Source organism: Thamnophis sirtalis, unplaced genomic scaffold (assembly GCF_051295495.1).
Source record: "Thamnophis sirtalis isolate CommonGarterSnake01/CBP01778 unplaced genomic scaffold, rThaSir2_p1.2 scaffold_1, whole genome shotgun sequence".
Lineage (NCBI taxonomy): Eukaryota > Metazoa > Chordata > Lepidosauria > Squamata > Natricidae > Thamnophis > Thamnophis sirtalis.
Window position 1 is genome coordinate 70,470,363 of NW_028261381.1, and position 22,543 is coordinate 70,492,905.

The following is a 22,543-nucleotide window of genomic DNA, read 5'->3' on the forward strand; positions in this document are numbered from 1 at the left end:
CCTCCCCATCTTCTAGCGGTGGGTATTTGCTAGTGATGAGCCTCGAAACAGGCGTGCGGCAGGTTCTCCTCAATGATGCCAGACCAAGATTCCTCCACGATCCCCAGGAAAAGGCGGAGAAGCGAAAAGCAGCTATAACATCCCCCGGTTCCTCCGGCGCTCCCACGGGTCGCTGTGTCCTGGAGCCGTCGCCCTTTCCTTTTTTCTCCTTTCGCGTGCTCACTCCCCACTCCATGCGGGCGGTGGAGGGGAAGGAGTCTCTGGTGGCTGCTGCAGCAGCAGCAGAAGCGGTGGCGACGGCTGGAGCACAAATCCGGGCAGGTGGTTCTGGCTGTCCCTTCCCCAAGCATATCCCATTGCTGCTGGCGCTGCGGCGGGAGGAGCGAGCGAGAGAGCCACCGACCGACCCCGCGCGTCCCATCGCCGACTCCAACTCAGCGGGCGAAGGGGCGAACTCTCATTAGCAGCGGGGATGGTTAAATGTTACATCGGAAGATTGATGGGGTATTTTAGAATTCAATCAGCGCAGTAACAACTAAACAGGCAGGCATGCCAAGTGGCACAGGACAGGCAAGAATTTACCAGGGGCTTTTTAATTAGTGGTGGAGGGAGATGGACCGCAATTCAGGACCGCGTGAGGGAGTCCTGTTTTTTCAAGCAAGAATTCTCAAAGAGCAGTTGCTGCCGCGAACGAAAAGCAGTTTTTAACCCCAAGCGCAATGCCACGAATGTCACTATTTCCATCCAAGCCGCCACCACAATCCTTGCAAGCCGGCAAGAAAGCGGAAGCAAGAAGAAAAAAATAAATAAATAACCATCCTCCCAAGCAGCCAGAGCTTGCAAATGGCAACGTTGCAATGAGGGTCGTACTCCTGACCCTCTAAAACTCGGGAAACTCCTTCGCAGCCACGGGGGGGGGACCACATCACAGGAGCAGCCCCACTGGCGGGAGAACGATGGGACGGCTGCGAAAAGGCACAAGGGGGGGGGAGATTGACAGCAAGGGTCCGTCCCGCCGCTCGCCTTAAAGTTCTCGCCTAGCCGAACTCTGGGGTTGCAGCCGCTGCTCCCATTCCCTCAACTCAGAGTACGGAGCACGCGCAAAACCCTGCCATGCGGGACTCCCCGCAAACCTCTCGCATATCCCCCCCCCGCTTGCTCCGTCTTACCAGATTTTGGGGGGTATCTGTAGAAGGAATTGGACGGGACATCCACCTCTTCCACTCCGGCGTTCTGCCGGCTGGTGAGCGCTCCCATGCTTCAGGCACGGCAGCAGAGGGTATCTGGGGTTGCAGAGGGGGGGCAGAGAGGAGGGGGTGTGTCAGCTTCCCAGTTCGCGGCAGACCTTTTCTAGCCGGCTCAAAGGACTTCCCCGGACTTGCTTTGCTGAGCAGGGGCTTTAGTAGAAAGGAAAGCAACTTCAGAGCTGGTATCGGGCCGGCAAAGGCTTCCCACTGCCGGCATGACTTTGAAGTGCGGCTTTCCTTCCACGCGGGCTGACATGGAAGGCAAGCCAGCCCTTCAAACTCATGCTGGCACTTTAGCGTGCCCCTTGGCTGCCATTCAGCCAAAGATGATTCGCTGAATGGCGGGCGAGTTCTAAACTGCCGGCATGACTTTGAAAGGGCTGGATTGCCTTCCGTGCGGGCCGAAGTGGAAGGCAAGCGGCAAGCCAACACTTCAAAGTCATGCCGGCAGGCAGGGCTGGAGCGAGCGTGCTCCATCCTGGTGGGTGCATGAGCGGAGCACTCTTCCAGCGCTCCTGTGCCTGGAGAGCTCCCTCTGCATATGAGCCCGGGATCCGCCATTTGCCCTCCCTTGCTCTGCCTCGCCACCCGCCTTCCCTATCTAGGGACTCCTCCAGCAGAAATAGCAGAGTCGCGTCGAGCGCCGCTCTGCCTTTCTCTGTGCTCTTCCCGCCCGGACGCCCAGAGCCTCCCAGCCCGCCCGGCCCGGGGTGACTCAGCTGCAGTGCAGCGGGTGGCGATCCCACCACCCGCCCCTCACTCGCCCCGCCCGTCTCTTACTCTGAGTTCGGAGAAGAAGCGGCGGCCCCAGGTGGCACTTTTCGCAGAGGTTTTTCCACAGCTTGTCCGGAAGTGGAGCTGGAAAGGCGAGCTCGCTCCCCGCTCACTCGCTACACTACCCCGCCCATGCGAGCGGCAACGGATGGGCGGGTGACTCATGCGGCATGCTAAGCGGACTCCAGCCAATCAGTGAGCTGGCTGGGATGGAAAACTTTTAGCACGCCGTGTTTTCCATCCCAGCCAGCTCACTGATTGGCTGGAGTCCAGGCCAATCCAATCTGTGAGCGGCAGGCTGGGCTGGCTTAAATTTGTAGGTAGGAGGTAGGATAGAGAACAGAACGATGAGCCAGCCCAGCAAGCTAGCAGCTGATGGGTGGGAGCTGCGAGCGCCAAAAAAAGCGTGCTTTTTAAAAACGCGGGCAGGACGCGGGAAAATGCATTGGAAAGCGGGTGTGTCCCGCCAAAAGCGGGATGTCTGGTCACCTTAAGCTAAGTTGAAAGAAAACAGGAAATGTGGGTTAAGCAAAATGCATACATTACTAATAGAAAATCCACCTTAAGTGGCAAAGGTAATTTACTAAGATATCAAAAGGGGGGGGACTAGATAAGGGGTGGGGCGGGCTGTAATTTAGGGAAATTCTAAAAAGGAGGGAACTAGGGTTGGACCGTTGGGTGCAGTGGGACTGGGGAAAGAGTCTCAGGTGAATCTGAATGGGGAATAGGAATTTTAGACCTAGGGAAAATAAAGGGGATGTGGAGTCAAACATCCTGGGAACCTTACCTCCCAATAGTCTGTTGGGGAGGATGCTAAAATATAGGGAAGGTAATTCCTGTGCAAGGTATAAGGATAAGAAGGAAATGATTAAATATTGGTAATATATCAGGGGGGTATCTGAATACCGGGGGGGTGGAGTGTATCAATGGGCAATAAGAGTTTGAAGGGGGGGGGATGACTCCCCAGCCAGTGTGCCAGCCAAGAACAATAAGAAAAACAATATTTACATTCTGGAATGGACTTCCTTAGGGAGAATGTTTGAAGTCAATGCCTCAAACAAGGCATTTGGACCAAGGAAGGGTGATACATTACAGTGTATGTGTCTTGCCTAAGTATAAATTCAGAGGTTTTATATGGCCTCCCTTCAGTACCAATGATTTGGCTATAGTATAGGACTTGAACATTTATATAGATGAGATTAAGGCAGGAACAGAGGAATCACATTATGCAGCTATTTGGATGGCACCAGAAAGTAATCTGATGCAGATGTCTACGTGGGAACTCTTGGACAATCTTCCTCCCTATCCTGGCCCAAAACAGGACGAAGATGGCATTGTATCTATAGGATCCCAGATTAAGCCATCTGCACTGGAGGAACTACCAAAAGAAACCAGGGAATTAGTCAGAAATAATCAGGACTTGGAGAAAAAAATAAAAAAAACATGGCAGAAAGTTATTGTCTTCTGTTGTCTTGTGGAAAGTTAACACCCAGCCCTCTCCCAGAAAAATGAAATATCCTAGGAAATATTGAAAAGGCAGAATATTATATTTCCCTGGATGTGAAAAGGAAGAAACATGTTTTAAATTTAAAATAGCTCCCTGTAGCTTCCTGCCTCCAACCACTTTGTCAATGGGCCAATAAGAAGGCCAAGCCAGTCCCTTTACATAATAAAGAGTTCTCCCCTTCAGCTCCAGGGTGATGGGATTAAGGCATGATAATATTGGCCCTTTACCCAACTCACCACATGGCACTCAACCAAACCTGGATTCAAAATGCAGCCTAGAGATTTGCCCCTGCATGGCCCCATGGGAGTCTGACAACCAATCAGAATACAAGATCAAGATCAAAGGCCAGAGAGGGCATAAAACCAGGGACTCAGCATCTCAGTCCTCCCGTCACTTTTTCTCCACCAACATTGAAGCATGTGATCACCTTTTCTGTTCAGGACTCAAGCCACGTGGTCCTGTCCACCAATAAACCATCTTTCCAAGCAGCCTCCATGTCTCCAGAGTCTTTTTCCCCACTTGGAGCCCAACCCAGAAGTACATTTCTTTCATCAGTCTCAAGACAACAGAAAAGGGGACATATCTTTATGGCACCCTTTAGACAGGTGACTATGAGAGAAGCCAATGTGGGGCATTGAAATCAAGCAGTTTAAGTGGGGGTGGGGGATGCCTAAACTAATAGAATAAACATCAACCAAGTGCTTAGACTGGTTAAAGAGTCAACGTGTGTGTGTGTGTGTGTGTGTGTGTGTGTGTGTGTGTGTGTGTGTGTGTGTGTGTACATGTACACGTACAATGGACCCTGACAATCCAGGGCACCAGATGATTTTGAAGTATCAATTTGTGGGGAAAGCATGGGAGGACATTAGGCATAAACAATAAAAAATGGATGGGTGAGAGATCAAAACTACGGAGGATCTCCTCAGAGAAGTTCAAAAAGGATACTGCAAACGAGAAGAGGAGAGAGACAATTTTACAAGACAAGACAAAAGTCAAAATGATGGCTCAATTGTGATGGGATCAAAGTGCCATCTGTAAAGAAAGAAGACACTGGAAAAATGAGTGCCCACGAGGAAAGAGGGGGAAGAACTAGCTGAATTGATGAGTGTCAGGAGCTGCATTTGTTTTCTGGTCCAGCTTTTCAAGAACTCCCAATAAGCCATAAAGTTGGACCCCTGGAGGAGGGAGTGGTATTCCTACTGGGTTCCAGAACCATCAGATCTACCCTGAACTATATCCCTTCAGGAAGGCAAATTGGGGAAGGGAAGATTAAGGCACAGGGAATTGGGAGACATGTAGTAGAAGCACCGATGTTTAAACCTACTATGGTCCAGCCTGTAGCAAAATGACTTGGAGTATGGTGCAACTTTGTATTGGTAGAAGGGACCTGCAATTTGGCTGGTAGGAACTTAATTAGTAAATTGCGAGTTGTTGTTATGGGGAATGAAAGGGACATAATTGTAAATATTTTGGATTTGAGCAAGGAAGAACCCCGATGAAGCAATTCACCAGAAACAGTTTAGCATTATGTTGGGAGGAAGAATGGCTTTAAAACCTGTGGTGGAAGGACTGCTGAAAGACAAATGTGTCAACGTGCTGATGTTAATTACTGTGGGAAGTTATCATCCAGCCCTCTCCCAGAAAAATGAAATATCCTAGGAAATATTGAAAAGGCAGAATATTTCTCTGGATGTGAGGAGAAAGAGACATGTTTTGAAAGACAGAATAGTTGCCTGTAGCTTCCTGCCCATCCCCACTGTTAATGGGCCATTAACAGGCTGAGCTAGTCCACTTTACATAATAAAGACTTCACCAGCAGCTTTCCAGCTACAGGAAAGCATGATAATATTGGAACTTTACTCAACTAACCACATGGCATCTGAGAACTCATCCATACCTGGATTCAAAACACAGCCTAGAGAGTAGCCCCTGCATGGCCCCATGGGAGTCTGACAACCAATCAGAATACATTTCTTACACAGGAACAGGAAACAGAGAGGTGGGACTGAACAGGTTCTAAAAAGCCTAGCAAGCCGCTCCTTCAGCCCTTCTCTTCTTCTCCACAAATAACTCAAATAACAAATAACAAATAACTCATTCTGATAATAACAATGATATAATAACTCTAACTAGTAAAACATCTTAGATATAAATAGCAAACTGGGACCTGGGGGAAAAATTTTCTTATGAATGTATCTAACAAACTTTTGTTTAGATTTGCCATAAAGAGGTAACTTTTCTTGGGTCTGCTGAGAGGAGAGGTGATATAAGCAGTAAACAATCTTTAGTTACATATAACAATAATGAAATAATAATTTTGACTAGTAAAAGCTATTTGGATCTAAACTGCAAATTGGGATCCGGGAAAAAGACATAAATTTTTTAAGCAATAAATTTTTGTTTAGATTATGTATAAAAATGAAATTCTCCTTGGGCCTGATGAGTAGAGATGTGATATACATAGTAAATAATCTCTTATTAACTACAATAACAACAAGGAAATGTTAACGGATAATGCTTAATGGGATCTACATGTGCTGGCAGTAGTGGGGGGGAATGCTTAGATATTTTATTAATTGATTTCTTTGTTAGAATATGTCATAAAGTAATAATATTACAGGAGGTTTATTGAAATTGCTAATAAATGCCAGTAGGTAGTTATGTTTTTTAAATACAAAGGGTTTCAGATAAAAAGCACGTTTAAATAATTTTAGTTGAATGATAATTGTGATACATTGATAGTAGTAAAATATATGAAGATGTAAATTGTACAAGTAAATATGAAGGAAGTATATGTAATGATTGTGGTTGAAATGCACAAAAACTATTTGTAACCAATTGACATGCTTTCTACAAGATGCAATGAAAGATGATTCATATATATATTTCTCCGCTTGGAGTTGTTCCCACCCTGAGGAATTAGGACGGAGCAGCAAATTCGCCAGGCAGAAGAGGCAGGGGTGGGAATGACCAGCGCCTCTTTTCAGAACTTCCTCCGTTCCTTGGGAATATTTTTGTGTGGATGGGCTGGTTCTTTTCTTCCCTAGAAACTAGCAGGCTGAAGTTTTGCACTACATTTCCCATTAGTCCCTACTAACTGATGAGGAACTGCTGGTGGATTTCCCCTTCCCCAAATTCTGGTAAGACTTGCCTGCCTGCCTCTCCTTTGCACCCTCACCACACAGAATAGACCCATCCCAGTCCTTTTTCCCATGTGGATTTTAAGCTGACCTTTGGTACCATGTCAGATTGGGGGGATGATGGGCATGGAAATCCATCCCTTGGCACAATGCCATGCAAACAGAGCAGCGTTTCTCACTCTTGGGAACTTTAAGATGGGCAGATTCCAGGCACCTGGGTAATTCTGGGAGTTGAAATCCACCCACAAATTCCCAAGGGTGAGAAACACTAAGATAGAATATATATTGTGTGCCTTGTTTTTTTTCTCCAGTCATTGCTCCCTCCCTCCCTCTTCTTGAGATGGCAGTGGTGGGTGAAGACCCTGCCAGATTTATGACGGATGTTCTGCCTTCTGATGCCAGACTTCACAGGACACACGGAAGAGCACACACTCAAATCACAAGGCTGCAGAGGTCGAGAGCTCAGAAGGCGAAGAAGATGACAGCTGCTGCATGAGCAGTAGCCGCGCCCAACCGGTGTGCAAATTCAAACCATGTCTCCCGCCTTGCGCTAGCTGCGGAGGAGACCATGCCAGATTGTTTTGCCATCTCCACGACACTATTTGCCAGTGCTGCAAGCAAAAGGGGGACATCGCCAAGGTTTGCTGAAGCAAGCTCCCCCCCCCCGACGACCTGGCAGCCACAAAGCCTACTTAACCACCAGCAGAGGCCTCACCAAGGGCATGACAGCCACCACCACAGTGCTCAGAGGGCAACACCAGAATCACCTACCACACCTCAATCGGCCAAGCCCGCACAATGGGGTCAAAGAAGCTGAAGGTCACGGTCCTCATCAAGGACACTCCATGCGAGATGGAGATCGACACCGGGTCATCACTGACCATCATGCCGTGGTCTACCCTGAAGCAGGCTATCCCTAGCCTGAAGAAACAACATCTACGCACTCCTAACATCCGCCTTCGCGATTACCAGGGGAACTGAGTCCCCATCGTGGGGCCAAGACACCTTCCGGGTGAACTTCAACAACTTTAGCAACCAGCTCCCAGTGACGGTGGTCAGCGGAAACCTGTGGAGCCTCCTGGGGCTTGACTGGTTCGAAACCATGGGGCTAGAAGTGACCGGAGTACCAACAAACTACTCGCAGACCCTATCCATGAGACGCCAGTTTTCTGCATTGACTGTTTAGAGACTGGTTCCGTCTCACTTAGTGACATTGCCCGCCACTGCCAGAGACTCCATGATCAAACAGGTTTTGAACTGGGTGTGGAGGCGGTGGCCCAAAGGGCCTGTTGAGTCTGAATTCAAAATGTACCATTGTAAGTGTGACAAACTGTCTGTTGTTAATGGCTGTTTACTGTGGGGGGACCGGGTAGTTGTTCCACCCAAACTGCGCATTGCACTATTAGAGGCTTTACACGTAGAGCATCCTGGAATTGTCAGGATGAAGTCTTTGGCTAGGAGTTACGTGTGATGGCCTAACATGGACAGTGAGATCGAAGAATGGGTGGCTACCTGCACACCGTGCCATGAGTCCAGATCAGCTCCTCCAGAGGCGCCCACTAAGGAGTGGGAGCGACCTCAAGCACCGTGGTATAGGGTGCATATTGACTTTGCTGGCCCAATTCATGGTCAGACATTCCTTGTAGTTGTGGATGCCTACTCGAAATGGCTAAAGGTAGTCCTGATGACCTCCACTATGGCACAAGCGGTCATCAAGTGCTATGAGACTTTTCTCCACGCACAGCCTGCCCAAAGTTTTGGTCTCTGACAACGGACCCCAATTCATGGCCATGCAATTTGACACCTTCCTAGCAGCTCAGGGAATCAGACATGCCCTGATCGCGCCATTCCATCCGGCCTCCAATGGTCAGGCAGAGAGAATGGTGAGATCTGCAAAAGAGGCCCTCACTAGGATGGGCCCAGGAGATTGGCAAACACGGGTTGACCACTATTTGCTAATTCAGCACATCACACCCAGTGCCACTACAGGGAGCTTCTCATGAGTCGCCGGCTAAGGTCCCACTTAGACCGGCTACACCCAAACTATTCTGCCTCATCGCTCCCTGACTCCACAAGCAAAATTCAGAACTTTAGCATAGAGGATTCCGTTTATGCCCACAACTATGCCGGGGGAACTCTGTGGATTCCTGCCACAGAGCTCGAGGATGGTCGGAATTGGAGAAGGCACATTGAACAACTCCGTGGCCGCCTCTCCAACTCCACTCTTAGACAACCAGAGGTAACTCCTGCATGAGTTAGCCAAAGCCCTACCCAAATGGAGCAAACATTCACTCTTTCCATGGAAACTTATCTGGTTATGTTGCAGGCCCGCAGCAAGTTACCAGGGAACTTATCTGGTTATGTTGCAGGCTCGCAGCAAGCTCTGAGTGAACCGGCTCCAAAAGCTCCAGCCGCAGCCAGTGAATGGTTCCAGGAGCTTCCACCAAGCGGAGTTGCGGAGCAAACAGGTCCGTCTGACATGTCCAAGGAAACCCCTCCTACTGAACTGTGCAGGTCTGGCAGAGCTTTCCCCACTGCAGGAGCTGTGCATGGGCAGATGCTTCTGACTGCAGTCATCAAACTCCTTTTGTTTCTGCTAATCTGAAATACCATTAACTGAGCAGCCAGAATCCCTCAAGCAGGGATACTGAGATTAAGGCCATCTTGTCTTTTCCCACCAAATGCTCTGATGATGTTACCTAGTTTGGTAATTAAACATCTGAAGGAAAACAACCAAGCTCAGAGAGCACCAAGGACTTCACAATTCAACCCTGAGCTACAAATCTTCTCTTCCATCACTGCTTTGTTTTCTTTTGCTGATGTTGCTCCACAGAATAGTATGTGCATAGATGATGCAAAAATCATGTTGCAAAATGCATCAGCCACTCTAGCCAGCAGGATCAACTTTGGCCTGGTAACTTTCCAGAGTTTCTGGAAGTGTATTCTACTCTAAGCTCTGGCTTTTTGGCTTTAACATGCCTTTTAAAAACTACCGCTAGTTAATTTAACTTGGACCTTAATAGCTTTCTTTGCCATCCCACCACTCCCATCAAGCTTTGGAAGAACTTATTTTTGGACTCTGCTTTAAAATCACTTGTTTGGGAGAAGAATGGTAATCTTGACTGAAACCTTGAGTGATGCAACTGTATCCTGTTTCAATAAGGTAACCAGACATCCCGATTTTCGTGGGACAGTCACAATTCATAACAATTTGTCCCGTGTCCCGGAGCATTTTTAAAAAGTCCCAATTTTCTGGCTTCATGTTGAAAGCCCAGTGGATTTGCTTAAGAAATCCTAACCGGGGCAAGACAAAAGACACTCTCTCTAACCTCTCTCTCTGTCTCAGTACTTTCATTGAAAATATTAAAATGTTAAAGCAAAAAAACGGAACTCCCCGTCTTTTTTACCTCCTTTTATAAGAAAAGATCATCCAGTACCATAGAGCTCCAGGAAATACTAGGCTAGAGAAGTTGCAAGTGTTCCTTCCTGGATTTTCTGGAGGGGAGGGGCATGGAGGTTGGAGGTTGGCTCGTGTGGAAAAAATGGTGGCAAAGTTTCTTTGAAAAATATTTCCGTGACTAATTTCACCATTTTAATTTGCTCAGTTCTTTGTATTAACATCTACATCATTCTGGATTGACTTGGAGTGCTCACTTGTGCCTGCTGGTAAGTGAGCTGGGTTTTTTCCTTTTATTTTTAATGTATTTTAAAATAATATTTTATTTATTGTGCATAGGATTTTTTAAAATAGTTTTATTCTGTGTGGATTCTTTTTTAAAATTGTCTTAGACTATTTAAAAAAAGATTCTATCCAAAATAAATTTAAGTGAAACCATTTTTAAAAATTCTATGCACAATACTTTGAAATATATTGTGCATAGAATTTTTAAAAATAGTTTTACTTCAATTTATTCTGTGTGGAATAGTTTGAAATGTTTTACTTCAATTTATTCTGTGTGGATTCTTTTTTTAAATTGTCTTAGACTATTTAAAAAAAGATTCTATCTAAAATACAAAATATCAGCTGCAGTTATTCATTTAAGAACTGTGGCAAGAAAGGTGGTATAGTGACTAAAGTTACAATGGCATTGAAAAAAGTGTCTGATGACCATTTTTCACACTTAGCGACCATTTTCACACTTAGCGACCGTTGCAGCATCTTCATGGTCACGCGATCAAAATTTTGATGTTTGGCAACAGATTCATATTTATGATGGTTTCAGTGTCCTGGGGTCATTTTAATTGCCTCTTGTGACCTTTTGACAGTCAAATGGGGAAACCAGATTCACTTATGTTACTAACTTATCAGCTGAAGTTATTCACTTAAGAACTGTGGCAAGAAAGGTGGTATAGTGACCGAAGTTACAATGGCATTGAAAAAAGTGACTGATGACCATTTTTTGCACTTAGCGACCATTTTCACACTTAGTGACCATTGCAGCATCCTCATGGTCACGTGATCAAAATTTTGATGTTTGGCAACAGTTACAATGTATATTTGTAAATTGTAGTTATGTTGAAATAAAAAAAAATATTACAATATTATTTTTGCGTTGTATGAAAATTTTTGTTGCTCCGTATAAAATTTTTAATGAAGCCCCCCTCCTCCCCCCGGTCAAAGGTGTCCCTCTTTACCAATCTGAAAATCTGGTCACCTTAACTTAGGACGGCAACTTACCTTTTTGTGGCAAAAAAAGGAGCCTGAAAACTAAATTGGTCCTGAATTTGTAAATTGATGGATAAAGCGTTGCCCTTTGCAGGCCCCAGATAAAAGCACTTTTGTTTTAAAAAATGCCCCTCCCCACTTGCATTTATAGTGTGAGTGGCATTTCCTCTGCCAGGTTCTGAGCTTCAAGAGAGAAAAGTGTCACAGCAGTTCTACTCAATCGATCATATCAAATAAGAGGGCTGTAAAAGCCTTGAAAAGATGCCTTTAAACAAAGGTTTAAATGAAGATATGCACCTGCTGCTTCTCTTAATTCTTCCACATCTTTCCTGCTTCTTTCTCAACCTTCTACAGAGTTGTAATACCAGAAAGGATTTCTGAGGATGTGCAGATTCTCCCCCGCCCCCCACTTTGCAAGAGATGGAGGAGGCCAAGGACCTGGAGGATGCTACAGGAAGATAAAGCTCTTCTCCTGAGGAGATCCTTGCTGCTCTAAAAAAAGTTCCCTTCCTTTTTCTTCTTCAGCTTTTTGGGAGAAATATTTGCCTGACTTCCTTGTTTCTGAAACTCTTCCTGTTTGTGTGTGATATCATTGCTATCAATCTTCCTATAGAACTTGGAAATCTAGCTTTGGCAATGCTTATGTTAGACTCTTGATTAATATGAATTTAGGAACTTGGTGAGATTTCCTTCAGGGACGTTGAGTTGGTCCTTTTGCCAGTTTTCTGCTAACAAGCATCAATTATCTCATTGGGGTCTGTTTGACATAAGCAATTATTGGTTTTCGAATAAAGAGATTTTTCTGGCCAAAGGTTTTTTTACAACTCTTATTTTGGGGGTGACATTTTTCAACTTCTGACCCATTTGTCTACTCCTGGGTATTGTTGTCCACAGCTCTTTGATGCCAGCACTTAAAATGTGTCCTCCCATTTCATCCTGAGACAAGCAGCCAAAATGAAGCAGGAAGAAGCTCCCTGGTTACCCAGAATTCCAGTCCTTCCAGCTATTGTTTCAGCAATAAGTGCATTGAATATTGAACATTCAGTGACAAGCAGTTTTATGTAGCTGTATACTTTGCTATGTAGAAGCCAGGCCACAAATTCACATTAGTGTTGTAATAGGGATTCCTTAATATAAGTACATGCCAAATAAAAATATTAACACTAAAACAATGAAGACGTTGCATCGCACTAGTCTTATTCTGCATCACAATTACCCCTCATTCAGAGCTGATGCAACTTTGAACAATTGCTGAATGGGTGTATGTTAAGTGAGAACTACCTTATAAGGTTTGGCGATGCGCTTAAGCCAATGAGCCAAAAGAAGAACTTAAGCGGAGGCTTGAGAAGGAATCCGTGTTTAATTTGATCAAAGCAAAGAGCTGGATAAACTATTCCAAAACATATAGCAATATAGCAATAGCAGTAGACTTATATACCGCTTCATAGGCCTTTCAGGCCTCTCTAAGCGGTTTACAGAGAGTCAGCATATTGCCCCCAACAATCTGGGTCCTCATTTTACCCACCTCGGAAGGATGGAAGGCTGAGTCAACCCTGAGCCGGTGAGATTTGAACCGCTGACCTGCTGATCTAGCAGTAGCCTGCAGTGCTGCATTTAACCACTGCGCCACCTTGGCTCTTGAAAGAGACAAAAGAGACATATAAGGAAGGCCACACCTTAGGGAAGGTATGGCATCCTTTTTATACTTTTAAAATCTTGGTCCCCAGTTCCAGCCTCCTGATTTCAGTTTGCATTGTCCTGTGAAGAATAGATGCCTCCCCCATCAATCTTATCTTTCCATGGGTATCCTTTTGTTCTCTTCTCCTCATTTGCTACTGGGCCCCCTGCTGCTACAGGGAACGAACTGGGTGCCTAGCAACACAGATCAAAGTTGTAAGTTAGAGCTAAGGTGCAAACTGTAGCAAGGAACCCTCATATGTGTCCTCTGCATGAACCTGACAATGATGTATGCTGCTTCAACCCAAGATAGGTGCCAGCATAAGGTGACCAGACGACCCGCTTTTAGCGTGATAAGCACGCTTTCCTACAATTTGTCCCGGCTCCCCGGCAGTTTTCAAAAAGCCCCGCTGTTTTTATAGCTTGCTCGCTCCCCCTCCCATCTGCTGTCGCTCCTCCCCCTCCCATCCACACTAAGTCTAAGGCAGCACAGCCTGCCACTCACTGATTGGGCCTGGACTCCAGCCAATCAGTGAGCGGGCTGGGTGGAAAAGTTTAAACACGCTGCTGACTCGAGTCTCCATTTCGCCTTCGCCTTTGCTGCTTCAAGTAAGCAACTCTGGCGGTGGGAATCAGGAGGGAATCCCTCTCTCTCTGTCTCAGTACTTTCACTGAAGATATTAAAACGTTAAAGCAACAAAACGGACCCCCCTGCACCCCTTTTTACCTCATTTTATAAGAAAAAATGACCAAGTACCATAGAGCTCCAGGAAACACGTGGCTAGAGAGGTCGGAGTATTACCTCCTGGATTTTCTGGAGGGGAGGGGCATGGAGGTTGGAGGTCTGCTCCAAAATGATGGCAAAGTTTCTTTGAAAAATATTTCCCTGACTAATTTCACCATTTCAATTTGCTGAGTTCTTTGTATTAACATCTATATCATTTTGGGTTGACTTGTAGTGCAAGCCTGCTGGTAAGTGAGCTGGATTTTTTTCTTTTATTTTTTTAATGTATTTTAAAATAATGTAGGTTTTTAAAATGTGCAGCTGCTGTTTTTTTATTCAAACAATATGTCTAACATTATGATGTTCCATGGAAAAATCATGGAATTGATATCTGCAAATAGCAGATCTTGTAGTAGCAAGAATGGTTTTTGTTCCCAAAGCAAGGTTAAAAAAAAACCCTGAAAGAACAAAAGGGTTTTTTAGGGTATTTTCCTGATCAAAACTATAATTGTTTCTGCATGACACCCTTAATCACAAATACCCAATACCCAACTACACGTCATTCAAAATAGTTTTATTTCCTTTATTGTATGTGATTACTCAAGTCCAAAAACTGAGTTAATTGGATAAACTCAGCTCCACAATTTACTAAATATACAGTTACAGGAATTTCATGTATAGCATGCTGTCTCTTAGGGTTTATTGAACATAGGAGAATAATATCTAATCTACTGATTATAGATAAGATCTTTTGGTCAACCTGCCAGAATTAGGTAATTCTGGTAGGTGTGTCTGAAGCAATATTTCAGGTTAAAAAAAATATTCGTAGGAGTTTTACAGTCTGAACATTATATGTGCTTGCCTGCTGGTAAGTGAGCTGGGTTTTTTACTTTTATTTTTTTAATGTATTTTAAAATAATATTTTATTTATTGTGCATTGGATTTTTTAAAATACTTTTATTCTGTGTTTTATTACAATACTATTTTTGCGTTGTATGAAAATTTTTGTTGCGCCGTATAAAATTTTTAATCAAGTGCCCCACCCCCCACCCCCGGTCAAAGGTATCCTTCTTTACCAATCTGAAAATCTGGTCACCTTATGCCAGCAGGCCCAGAATGCTACAGGAAAACAAGATGAAGATTGATGGGGATTCAGCCTGGAGGCAGGAGCATATGTTTGACAGATACCAGATACTTTACAGAGGCCTAATATAGCATATATGCATTACAGGAAATACTTTACTTTACAGAGGCCTAATACAGCATATATGTGTTACAGGAAATATTTTATAGAGGCCTAATACAGCATATGTGTTAGAGGAAACAAATGTTTAACTGAAGCAAATGTTTACAGACCAGAATAACAAGCCTCTACTAATTCTATTATTACAGTATATTATATTCTACTATTATTTATTATATCCCTATTATTATTTCCCTTCAACCTGAAATAGCTACATGTGCTTTTCAACATGATCTCTACAGCATCCATGCAGCTGTACAGAAGTCAGTTCAGTATGTAGGAATAGAAAGTTTAATAATATTTAATTTTTTAAAAAGTGGCTGGCTGAAGAGAAAGTTCCAGTTGAGAATTTATTTCAATTTATTATAAAGCATTCTTCAAAATTCCCGGCTTCATAATATCACCACTAGAGTAATATGTAATGAATAAAACATACCTTTTTTTTTTCAAATATAATATTCAGTGTAAATTATATATAGATATTCTATGTTGAAATTCCAATTGTTGCATATCAATTATTTTGTTCAATTAGTTTATCATCAGTTTAATAATAATAAAATATTTAATTTTTTCAGTTTCTTAATTTTATTTTACCATCCAGTGATTTACGATTCATAGCAAATGTAAGGTGACCAGATTTTCAGATTGGTAAAGAGGGACACCTTTGACCGGGGGGACGGGGGGGGGGGGGGCTTGATTAAAAATTTTATACGGAGCAACAATAATTTTCATACAACGTAAAAATAGTATTGTAATTTTTTTATTTCAACATAACTACAATTTACAAATATAAATTGTAACTGTTGCCAAACATCAAAATTTTGATCACATGACCATGAGGATGCTGCAACGGTCGCTAAGTGTGAAAATGGTCGCTAAGTGTGAAAAATGGTCATCAGTCACTTTTTTCAATGCCATTGTAACTTTGGTCACTATACCACCTTTCTTGCCACAGTTCTTAAGTGAATAACTGCAGTTGGTGTTTTATATTTTGGATAGAATCTTTTGATTACCACCTGTTGGCTGTGACCAGGGGAGCATTTGCCCAGGTTCGCCTGGTGCACCAGTTGCGACCCTACCTGAACCGGGAGGCTCTCACAACAGTCACTCGTGCCCTTGTGACCTCAAGGCTGGAATACTGCAACGTGCTCTACATGGGGCTGCCCTTGAAGAGTATCCGGCGACTTCAGCTAGTCCAGAATGCGGCCGCGCGAGCGATTGTGGGTGCACCTCGATTCACCCACATAACACCTATCCTCCGCGAGCTGCGCTGGCTACCTGTTGATCTCCGGGTGCGCTTCAAGGTGCTACTTACCACCTATAAAGCCCTTCATGGTAGTGGATCTGGGTACTTGAGAGACCGCCTCCTGCCAATCACCTCCTCGCGACCAATTAGATCACACAGATTAGGCCTCCTCCGAATCCCATCTGCCAGTCAGTGTCGACTGGTGACTACGTGGAGGAGAGCCTTCTCGGTAGTAGCTCCGACCCTTTGGAACGATCTCCCCATGGAGATCCGTACCCTCACCAACCACCAGACCTTCCGCACAGCCCTTAAGATCTGGCTATCCCGTCAGGCCTGGGGTTAGATTGTAATCCGTCCCCACCCGAATGATGAATGTTGTGTTCTATTTTTAATTATGTATTGTTTTATGTCTCACTGTTTGTATTCCCCTCCCCATGAATTGTAAGCCGCCCTGAGTCCCCCCAGGGAAAAGGGCGGCCTATAAATAAACTTTCCATTCCATTTTTAAATAGTCTAAGACAATTTAAAAAAAGAATCCACACAGAATAAAACTATTTTAAAAAATCCTATGTACAATAAATAAAATATTATTTTAAAATACAATAAAAAAATAAAAGAAAAAAACCCAGCTCACTTACCAGCAGGCAAGCACATATAATGTTCAGACTGTAAAACTCCTACGAATATTTTTTTTAACCTGAAATATTGCTTCAGACACACCTACCAGAATTATCTAATTACCTAATTCTGGCAGGTTGACCAAAAGATCTTATCTATAATCAGTAGATTAGAATTAATGATAATAATTATAATAAGGATATAGTAAGCATCAGAAAAATGCTTTGGATCATGTGAAATGATAAATATAGCACCATCTGCAACTTTTTAAAGCAGATGCTTTCTAATTTTGGGGAAAAACATTTTTAGGGCAACAAAGATGTTATACAGTAGAACCTCTGGTCACGAATGCTTGTGACCAAAATATTCACATTCCCCCCCCCCCCCCGCTGCTGATTTCCCCTTCTGCACCATTTTTTTTGTAAGCGCCAAATTAGGTTTGATTCATGACCAAATCAGTTTGCGACCAATGTTAGGGAAGGAATTATAATTGTGACCAGAGGTTCTACTGTATTCATGCCTTTACATACTCTATACCACCTCAAAATGTTGCACAGCCTTCATAAGTTTCTAATACAGATAAAATTAAATACAACATCAAAACCATAAAAAAGTAAAATTAACCTGGCTGGAAAATCCTATGCCTGTCTTGCTATTATTACTGACATACTTGCTGCAGTATTTGATGGCTAAAATAAAAAAAAAATATTGTTAAAGAGTATATTATGTTCACTCCCATGTCTTGTCTGCTGCGTTGATTTTGAATTCATTAAAAGAGCTTATTTTACATCAAATCCCTCTCATATTATTCTCCTATGTTCAATAAACCCTAAGAGACAGCATACTATACATGAAATTCCTGTAACTGTATATTTAGTAAATTGTGGAGCTGAGTTTATCCAATTAACTCAGTTTTTGGACTTGAGTAATCACATACAATAAAGGAAATAAAACTATTTTGAATGAAGTGTAGTTGGGTATTTGTGATTAAGGGTGTCATGCAGAAACAATTATAGTTTTGATCAGGAAAATACCCTAAAAAACCCTTTTGTTCTTTCAGGGTTTTTTTTTTAACCTTGCTTTGGGGAAAAAAACCATTCTTGCTACTACAGATATTTGCCTCAAAGCAACTAGTCCTGCATTCTTTCTCCAAATAGTCCAGGATATCTCATCATGTTGACAAAATTAGGTAATAGTCATCTCTTTGTTGTTTATTGCTAACATCTGGTAACCAGAAGTATACAATTGCTCCACAGGAAGGCTTCATATTTGCTTTCCTGGTAAATATCAATTCAATGATTTTTCCATGCCACATCATAGTGTTACACATATTGTTTTGAATAAAAAAAACAGCATCTGCACATTTTTTAAAACCTACATTATTTTAAAATACATTAAAAAAATAAAAGAAAAAAACCCAGCTCACTTACCAGCAGGCAGATCAATCTAGAATGATATAGCTGTTAATACAAAGAACTGAGCAAATTAAAATGGTGAAATTAGTCCCAGGGAAATATTTTTCAAAGAAACCTTGAGCTCCTCGCGCGCCACCATTTTTCCCACATGAGCTGACTTCCAACCTCCGTGCCCCTCCCCTCCGGAAAATCCCAGAAGTAACACTTGCGACCTCTCAAGCTAAGTGTTTCCTGCAGCTCTATGGTACTTGGTCATTTTTTCTTATAAAATGAGGTAAAAGGGGCGCGGGGGGGTTGTCCGTTTTGTTGCTTTAATGTTTTAATATCTTCAGTGAAAGTACTGAGACAGAGAGAGGGTTTAGACAGAGTGTCTTTTGTCTTGCCCCGGTTAGGATTTCTTAAGCAAATGCACTGGGCTTTCAACATGAAGCCAGAAAATCGGGACTTTTTAAAAACGCCCCGGGACACGGGACAAATTGTTATAAAGCGTGATTGTCCTGCTGAAATCGGGACGCCTGGTCACCTTAAGCAAATGCTCCAGATTTTGTGTTATATGATTTCCAAATTCAGTCAAGTCCCTAAGAATTTGCCTTGGTTTTGTAATGACTTTAGCTCTATGCAGCTTATTTGAAAATGTAAAGTTTGAGACTAGTTGAAACCCATAAAAGTTTGAGAATACCGTATTTTTCAGTGTATAAGACACACCTTCCCCCCTAAAAGAGGGTGAAAATTTGGGTACATCTTATACACTGAATGTAGCCCCACCCACCATTCCCAATCCTTTGGCCTCTGCTTCCCAGCAATTCACCTCATTGCAGCAAAGAGAGAAAATGGGGCTTGTGAGGCTGCAATAGGTTATAGCAATCCCTGCAGCCTGAAACAGCTGATGATCAGGAAGCATGCTTAAACTGAAAGTGAAACTTGCTATTTACTCCATGAGGCAAATTGCTGGGAGGCAGAAGCAGATTTTTCCCCCCTTGTTTTCCTCCTCAAAAGCTAGGTGCGTCTTATATTTCAGAGCATCTTATACTCTGGAAAATACGGTACATCCAAGTCACAATGAGCCAAAAATGAGACTTAAATGGAGGGTTGAATAACAATCAGCATTTAATCTTTGATCAAAGTTTAAAGAGATGATGGTCAGTTGTTCCCAACATACCCCAAGGATATGCAGAGAAGAACTACCCATCCGAGAAGGTGCAGCTGCTTTTTATACTATTAGAAATGTTATAAACATCAGTAACATCCCCCAATTCTGGCCTCTTTGATTTGTTTATCCTTTGTTAGCTTCCTCCATTAAGAGACTCAAACAGGCTAGCCAGGTTTAGTGGAAAAAGCAGGAGCAGCAGCGGGAGGCAACAGTGGCTACTCCAAGCCCAGCCACAGCTACCTGAGTGAGGCAGAAATACTGCTCGAATGCCAGCATCACATCTCCATTGATGTGGATCTCCTCGTCTCCATAAATTTTCTCAGGGCAGACCTCTCGGCCCGTTGCCGCACTCTCCCAGGGAAACTTTGCACCCTGCCACAGTGGAAACCAAAATGAAATAAAATCAAGTATCTTGACAAGGTCATAAGGCATATTAAATAGTAATTTTTTTCCTTTCTTTGAAGATCTTCAAATCCAGAGCATTCTTGTTCAGGAATGGGCAGCTTTTCCCTGCATGATGGAAGAGCCTGCTAGAGAATGGCCAGTGGCCTCAATCCGGTTTCCATCCTCAGTGAAAGAATGCAACTTTTCAATGTCATTCTGGGCCTTGTTCAGTTGACAAAGAATAGTCCTTGCTGTTGTGAATCCCCACAAAACTCTCCACTTGGAGAGATGTAAGGGAAGAAGAGAGGGATAGGAGAGAGGGCAGGGGGGAGAGGAGTAGAGAAAGGAGGAGTGGAAAGGGGAGAGAGGAGAATGAGAGAGGAAGGGGAAGTAGAAAAGGATGACAGAGGGAACAAAGGAGGTAGGGAGGGGGAGGAGAAAGAGAGAAGAAAGTGATGGATAAAGTACGACTATGGTGTATGGAGAGCGGAAGAGGCAATAAATGTTTTGGGAGTTGATGGTAAGATGAACTGATGTAAACATTTAATGATACAATATGATGTTGGCTATGTAATAGTATACATTTGATTATATGTTATGAAAATGAAAAAATAAAAAACTTTATACACAAAAAAAATCTCTCCACTTGAGTCAAGTGGGGTGAAACTCATGGGGGAGGGGTTGAATTCAGCACCTTCAGTATCCAGCCACAGGTTCATAGGAAAGAAGAGAACACCAGGAAGACGACACATGAAGGCCACTGCTTGGATCCAATAGGCAACTCAAGAGGTTTTCTGTTCTCATGCTGCAGGTTAGAAGTTGCCAGTCTTTATAGCCAGTTTGGTGCAACGATTAAGGCATCAGGCTAGAAACCAGGACATTCTGAGTTCTAGAACCCCCTTAGGAAGCAATCTAGTTGTGTGATCCTGGGCCAGTCATCTATTCTCAGCTCTAGGAAGAAGGCAATAGGAAGCCACTTCCAAAGTAGAAATTGTTACTACATTGTTGTTTAAGCGTATTGCCTTAATTTAAAGTTAAAGTTAATTTAGTGTTCACAGAATCAGCCCCCAACAATTTGGGTCCTCAGTTTACCAACCTCAGAAGGATGTAAGGAAGAGTCAATCTTGAGTCAGTGGGAATCGAACTCCAGGCAGTCGGCTGTTAAAATTTGGAGCCCCTTGCCTGTTCTAACCATTTATGCTTTCTGGGGAACAGAGAAGAGATCCCTGACATGTCTTCAGAGCAAGGTCCAAATCTTGAAAAGAAGCCATCTAACTTCTGAGAAAGAGTCAAAATCTCCTCAATGGAGACACCACTTCTTGTCCTTCTACTTCCAGTCTCCCCCACTTCAGATTGCAAAAGCTGCTTTTGAATATCATCAAGGCTTTCGAAACTGTTTAGAGCCACTCTTGTTTCAAAGGAGTTTCTGCTGCTGCGCCAAGATTTTACTTTTGTTTCTTGAAAAGCTGCCAAAATGCTAAAATTAAAAACCATTCAAAACCAGGGGAACCTCTATGTGGATCCCAGCCATGACTAAAGGAAATAGTGAAGGAAACTGGTTCCACGCCTGCTGTGGAAAGAGAAGGGGCTTTTCCTTTTCTCTTCCTGTGGCTTCTACCTTGTATCCTTGTTCCCGTGCGTTGTGTAGAGCTCCCTCTAGTGTTTGGATCCTGTATTTTAAGATAGCACAAGCCGCTTCTGGAAAGAAAAGCAGGATGTTTTTAGGATATCCAGATATCCTACGTTTAACAACAAAAAAGGACAACATATAAAAATATTGCCATCAAATGCAAAAGATCTGCAAATTAGAGTAAAGCCAGCAGTTATTCCTTTCCTATAAGGGCTCCCAGCTTCAGATGAGGATGAGTCTTCTGGGAGACAAGCTTCTTCAACCCCTCCCTCAGAACAAAATCTGGGCCCTGGGAATTATGTCACTTCAGTTTAAAAACTAGAGAACCACATAATGAATATTCTTCTCTGGGGCAGGAGGCTGGTGGAAAGTTAATATCAAATCCTCCTCAAGGGACTGTGGAAGAAAGCGCTGCTCCCACAAGTGCATGCACGCATAAAGGCGCCTGCCCTTCCCTTTCCCTCTGGGCCGCCAGCCCAGAAAGTTTGGGGAACTCTGATTTAGGGGACAGTGTCTAAATCAGGAAGTGCCAGAGCAATAATAACAACATGGTATTTCACATGTCAGATGAAACAACCGGAAGGTTAGCAAAGCTTAAGTTACAAAGGAATGGATAGAAAGGGAGGGAGGGAGGAGGAGAAAATTAGAGACAGATCCAGAGTCAGGTCATTTGCTAATAAGACCTTCCAAATTGTTGTCCATTTTGAAAAGATATTTTATTCAAGAAGCAGAGACTGTGCCTCAGGACAGAACATAGATAACAGCCGGATTCAATCCATGTCACCTTAGTTAAACACACACCTACATTCTACCCCATGCATGTCAGGTGAAATGAACTAAGTCTAACTTTCTATCTTCACTTTCCAGGTTGAGTCACATATCTGAACTAATAGTTGATTTCATGGAACTTACATCAACCAGCAACGGAGAGAAGAAGAACTGGGGAAAATTCACACCTTTTAGTCTTTGCATGTGCATCACGGAAAGCCAAAACTAGCTGCAGGACAGTAGATGACCAGGTCTTTGCCATGGCATACAGCATCTCCCCTTCATCCAGTAGTAGCAAACGGGGGCAGTTCCCTTTGCTCACCTGGTCCCAGAAGACATGGCCCCAGTAGTCTT